General features: G+C 36.5%; 1 pseudogene; it reads left to right on the top strand.

Annotated features, from left to right (window-relative positions):
• Positions 1–1,538: 1,538 nt before the first annotated feature.
• LOC113913394 lies at positions 1,539–1,638 on the top strand (annotated as a pseudogene).
• The last annotated feature ends 4,685 nt before the right edge of the window (positions 1,639–6,323 follow it).

Here is a 6,323-nt window from a genome sequence, read left to right on the forward strand (position 1 = left end):
CCCGGGACTCCAGGATCATGACCTGAGCCGAAGGCAGCCGCTTAACCAAGGCGCCCGCAAGGCACCCAGGCGCCCGCACCATGTAAAATATTTAGGAATTAAACATAAAATTACAGAAAAAAGCTTTTCCAGAAAAAAAATTCTCTAATTTTTCTTTGCATAATGCCAGTTTCTGTGTGTGTGTGTGTGTGTGTGTGTGTGTGTGTGTGTGTGTTTTGAATAGCACTGAAGTTTGGGGTGTCATTGTACTCTTTAACTGTTGATTTGCATTTGAAGTCCTCCGATGAGTGTAGTCTAAAGTGCCAATTTAGTTATATTTTTATTCAGTCAATCCCCCACACTTGCTCACACTTGCTGTTCCTGAGGCTATGAGCCTTTATTAAGGTTATAAAATGCTTCGACCTTCATAAAAGGCACAATGACTTCCCTTGAGGTCCAAAGCATTAATGATGAGGTGAAATGCAAAATCATTATCTGAGGGCAGCATCTCTCCTACCACAGAAGCTATTCAAATCATCCTATTGAAAGACAAACCTTCCCAAAAGCTAATAAAGAATTCTCCCTCGCAGTTGAAATATTGGACAAATTGCTTTTCAACCTATGATAGGATGTTAACTGGGTGACAGCCAAATGATGCTGCTGGTTCAGTATATTCTGCCTCTGTAAGCTGGGTAATTGATGGTCTTTGCGTCCAGAGGTCAAAAGTTGTTGGCGTGTTTGCACTGAGAAACTTCAGTGTGGAAATGGGCCAGTGGTGAGTGTTTATTACTTGCCATTGTTTTAGCACCAAGGGCTCTAAGAGGAGAGCTATGCTTCATTCAGGGTTAGTGTCACATTTGCATTCAAGTGTTCATGAAAACTTGTAAGTGCATCGGTGAAAAATTGAATGCTGACAACATGAGAAAATGTCACTTATATGAAAACCAGTATATAAAGACAGGGTCTTACCTTCTTCCCTTCTCAAACAGAGAGCTGTGTGCACCTATGTATGTAATACCCATAGGTGATGATGGTGACGAGTAAGTGTCTCTAGTAAAACCAGTCTGTTCATTTCATCCTAGATTTGAAGGTTATATTAAAAATAGCCTTATGTAACCTATAATTTGATATATGATATCAGAGACAAAGAGTGTTCTGGTTAAAAGGGATCTAAAAAATCTAGTTCATGGGTTCCCATCTAGTTTCTGAGTCCACAGAGGATCACCAGTCTACAATGGTAGAAATGTAGGTTGATAATCATGTTCAGTCATAAAAGTTGCTGGAAATCATACATTTACTAGTTGATGTAGGGTTCAACTTTATTTGCTTTTGACTGGCTTGATACCAACTCAGGGCATAAGTAATACTAATGAATGTTCTCACTGCTACTCAGAAGCTTTGGTTAGCAGTAAAGTAATTTGTGAGAAGTACATAAAGTCTGGGTTTTCTGTTCAGGCTAGCCAACTAAACTTATCCTTAATGACTATGTAGTTCTTGATACTGTTGAAGCATTTTCTCATACAAATTAGGCACGAAAGCATAAGAAACAGTACTGGCATTTGCTTTGATAGCACATACACTAAAATTGGAATGATACAAAGATTGGTGTGTCCCCTGAGCAAGGATGACATGCAAATTCATGAAGCATTCCATAATTTTAAAAGGAAAGGCTAACTAACACACAAACAAGTTTTGTACTGGAATTTGCTAACTTGTAATATGGAATTTTCCTTTTGGCCAGTAATCAGTATTTCTCTCTAAGTCACTTGGACATTGCTCATTTCTAAGAAATTGAAACTCTAATCATTGTGACAGCTACATTGAAAAAATAATTGTACAGAAATTAACTTATCTTCATTTGGTTTTAATTTTTAAGTGTTTGTGAAAGGAGAGGGGATAGGGAAGAGGAATGGGTGGTTGCTTTTGTAAGTATAAAGTAAATGAACATGTACTGGATACCAAAACACAAGCAAACACTAGCATGGGAATGAGAATCAGGAGATCTGGTTTCTGGCAATGACTCGGTCAATGTCTATGGCAGTTTTAAAACACTGCTTTATTTATTTTAGTTTTTAATTTCTAGTCATACCAAATAATCTCTAAGCCTCTTCTAGTGATGCACTTCAGTGATGAAGCTACATTTTTTTTGTTGTTGAATGCACTTCTTATTCTCAAGAAAGATATTTAGGAGATTTTGATCCTGGAGTTATTTATACTGGGACTTTAGGCATATTGAATGTAGGAGGTCTGCTTCCCAAAGACTCAGCAATCTTGTTTCCTCACTTTTTAAGGGCATGAGTAAGAGACTTCTAATGAGGAGGATTTTAAAATAAATTTACCTTGAGCCTAGTTAGACTGTGGTACCCTATGAAGATTCAAGAAGTGAATTAAGTAAAGGCTGAGAAACATTTGGGTAATGCCTTCTAGTTACACCCAGCAGGGGGACAGTTTGGACTCTGGTTTCTTGGGGAAAAGAGAAGTCATGAGAGTAGCTTAAAGAACTAGTAGTGCTTAAACCCATCTCGCTCACTATTTCCTGCGATATAATAGAGAAAAACAGAGATAGAACTACATGTGAAACAACACACTCAACATTCTTGGAGAAAGAGTGTGGCTTAACTTAAAAATAACTGTAACCAAAGTGAAGAATAAGGAAAAAGAGAGAAAAATAAAACCAAGTCCCAGCAAATGATCTCTTATGTTGCCACAATGACACAAGATTTTGAGGTCAAGCAAGAAGTATTAAAAAAAAAAAAGTACAAGGAAGAAACAAAAACAGAGCTAATGACCAGAGTTAAGTTAAGCCAAAAACATTGCCAGGAAGAATCCATCTACTCTGAGTAAGCAAAATGGGTAAAGGGGGTTGAAAGGTATAAGCTTCCAGTTATAAAATGAGTGAGTCACAGGGATGCCATGTACAGCCTGGTGACTCTAGTCAGTAATATGCTCTATTGCATATTTGAAAGTTACTAAGAGAAGAAATCTTACAGGCTCTCATCACAAGGAAAACATTGCTCTGTGCAGTGATGGATGTTAACAGGACTTGTAGTGGTGATTATTTCATAATGTATACAAATATTGACTCATGTTGTACACTTGAAACTAATGTATGTCAGTCATACCTCAGTAATAAGAAAAAAAATACAAGGGGAGGCAAAAAGGGAGTTACTTTAGAAAAAGAAATTGAATGAATGAATGCATGAACAGATTTTTATGTCCAGCTAAGGTGTTTGTCAAACTTTACGACTTAAAAAAAACTACAAAACAGTTTTTTTTTTAACATACATGTATTATTAATTTCAGGGGTAGACTTTAGTGATTCATCACTTGCATGTAACGCAAAGTGCTCATCACATCATGTGCCCTCCTTCATGCCCATCACCCAGTTACCCCCTTCCCCACCCACCTCCCCTCCAGCAACCCTGTTTGTTTCCTACAGTTAAGAGTCTTTAAACAGTTTTAAACTCAAACAACTTAGAACATTCAGTGTGTATGAGCTCTCCATGAAGAATTTATTAGATTAGCTTTATTCAATTAATAGATGAATGGGAAAACTTCACCAAACACTGATGATGGGTTTTTTAATGCATGTAACTGTGGACCTAAGACACAAACCCAGGTATGGGTAAGGGTGGAAGATGAACACATGGATATTGTATTTTGTGGCAAAGCAGAAATAAAGCAACTAAATATGAGTGGAGACGACAGAGGGGAAGTAGAAGGTAGAATAAGCTCATTCACTGATGTATAGGGAATAGGTGGGATTTCAAGCATACTGTTAAAAACTAACAAACCAGAAAGTAAAATTCTACTAGGCTCCGAACTGAATTTTTACTCAAAACTCTTTCCCAAAGAAAATATAGAACAGAGGGCATTATAGAGGATATAAAGCCAAAGGTGACAAGTAAAATGAAAATATAATTCCTCCTAGTTATCATTTTTTAAAGACTGAGTTTATTTATTTGAGAGGGAGAGAGCAGGAAGCCTGATGCAGGGCTTGATCCCAGGACCCCGAGATCATGACCTGAGCCAAAGTCAGACACTTAACCAGCTGAGCCACTCAGGCACCCCCCTAGTTATCATTTTTTTAAAAGATTTTATTTATTTGAGAGAGAGAACATGAGAGACAGCACAAAAGAAGGTAGAGTCAGAGGGAGAAGCAGGCTCCCTGCTGAGTAAGGAGCCTGATGTGGGACTCGATTCCGGGACTCTGGGATCATGACCTGAGCCGAAGGCAGTCGCTTAACCAACTGAGCCACCTAGGCACCCACCTAGTTATCACTTTTAATTAAAGAGCAAATAATGCTATTTTGTAAAGAACTAAATGTAGCAAGTATAACCTGATATTACATAACTATAAAATTATTGTGATAAAAACTGAGACCAACAGAATTGAGACATTCAAGTTAGAGGACACACATCAGTCATATCAATAAATATGAATGAAGTTAACTTGTTAAAACAATGTGATTTTCACTTTGGCTTACATAGCTCTGCCCAGCCATATGCTGTATACAAGGGGAAAAATTAAAGTGATTCAGAAAAGCAAGCAAACAAAACAGACAAAGGTATACTAGGCCCACAGAAACAGTAAGAAAGAAGGGATGTGAACTTGATATTAGATAAAATAGTATTTAAGCCAAAGAGCAATAAAATTGATGAGAGATACGTTTTAGTGCTAAATGCCGTGATTCAAAATAAGAAACTAAGAATATGAATTAACAAAAGAATTCAGCAACCATGTTTATGTAGTAAAAACTCTATAATATAGAAATGGCATAAGTATAGAAGTTTTTATAGACTGAAATATGAATTATAATTCATAATTATAGAAATACATAAATCTCAGATACAGACAGATCAAGTGGACAAATAAAAAATTAATTAAAGAGCCAGAACTGTACAACTTAATAAAATAGATCTTATCATTATATACCAAATTTTAGGCTTTGATAATAGAAAATACACTTCTTTTCCAGGTGATTATGGAACATTTACAAAGTTTTCCATACATCAGCTCACAAGGAAAACATCAAGATGTCCCATAATGCAGAAATACTACAAAATATACTCTCCACTTACAATGCAATAGAACTAGAAATTATTAAATCAAAAAATTAAGAGGCCCTTCCACCAAGAATTTAAAAAAAAAAAAGAATTCTTCTATTGGACAACTCTTAGGTGAAACAGAGACATACAGATTGAAACTACAGAATTCAGTCAAATAACAAAAATACTACATATAAGAAACTCTGGGATATGCTGTAAGCAGTGGTCAAAGAAAAATTCATAATACAAACACTTCCACCAGTAGAAATTAAAAAAAAAAATGAAAACAAATACTCAGCTCAAGAAACTAGAAAAAGGACAAGCCAAAGAAAGCCCAGGAAAAGAAATAATATAAAAAAGCAGTTTAGGTAGATTATAAGAAAACAGTAGATTTGGGTGTGGGCAAGTACGTGTGTATGCGCTCGTATTTTTGCAAGTTTCCTTGGGATTGGGTGTGGGGGTATTTCAGTGAGAAACTATGTATTCTTTTGGATTTCAGGAAATTTTATGAAAAACACAGATAGCATTAGGATATAAAACATTTATATGTACTTTTAAATACACTTCTTTATTGTTTGAACTGAAATGGCCACACAGCAGTTCAGACCTACCCTAAACGGCACTTAGAATAAAGGTGATACCACAAGCAAACTGCTAATTCAGCAGGTATACTACACACACACACACACACACACACACACACACACACACACACACGCAGATTTTTTTTTCTGTAATTCGTTATTTTACAACTAGAAATTGGGAATGTATGAGATTTTCATTACATAAACTCTGATTGCTTATACCGAAATGGCAGGAGGGGACTAATCCTTTACAGATCCCAAGCAGAGTTGTTTCATTCATCTCTGTAACCGATAATAGGAATAAGGGAATCTATAATGTGCAGTATCTGTACCAGCCAGTGTGGTGACAAGAGGAAAACAATGGACATTACTCTTGAGCAAATGAGAGGTATGATCGTTGCTGCATTATTTCAGTTATGTTTGGGTTTTAGAATTATATTCTTCCAGGTTTCTTAATGGACAGCATTACTACAATTCTTTCAGTGGGGGGAGAAGCTCTTCAATAGGTTGAGTCTGAAACGCTGCCTCACTCCCTGTTTTCCATGAAGCACTCCTGTGAAATGCCTTATTATAAAAAACAATTGCATCTTAGCCGAGCACGTGTTTTGATTGGATGAGCTGGAGACAGGATGTCTTATTTCGTAGAATATGTCTACAGTGTGAGGCTGAAAACAGTTGTTCGGAGGGTTGAGATTTTATCTTACACACGAG

Source organism: Zalophus californianus, chromosome 14 (genome assembly GCF_009762305.2).
Source record: "Zalophus californianus isolate mZalCal1 chromosome 14, mZalCal1.pri.v2, whole genome shotgun sequence".
Taxonomy (NCBI): domain Eukaryota; kingdom Metazoa; phylum Chordata; class Mammalia; order Carnivora; family Otariidae; genus Zalophus; species Zalophus californianus.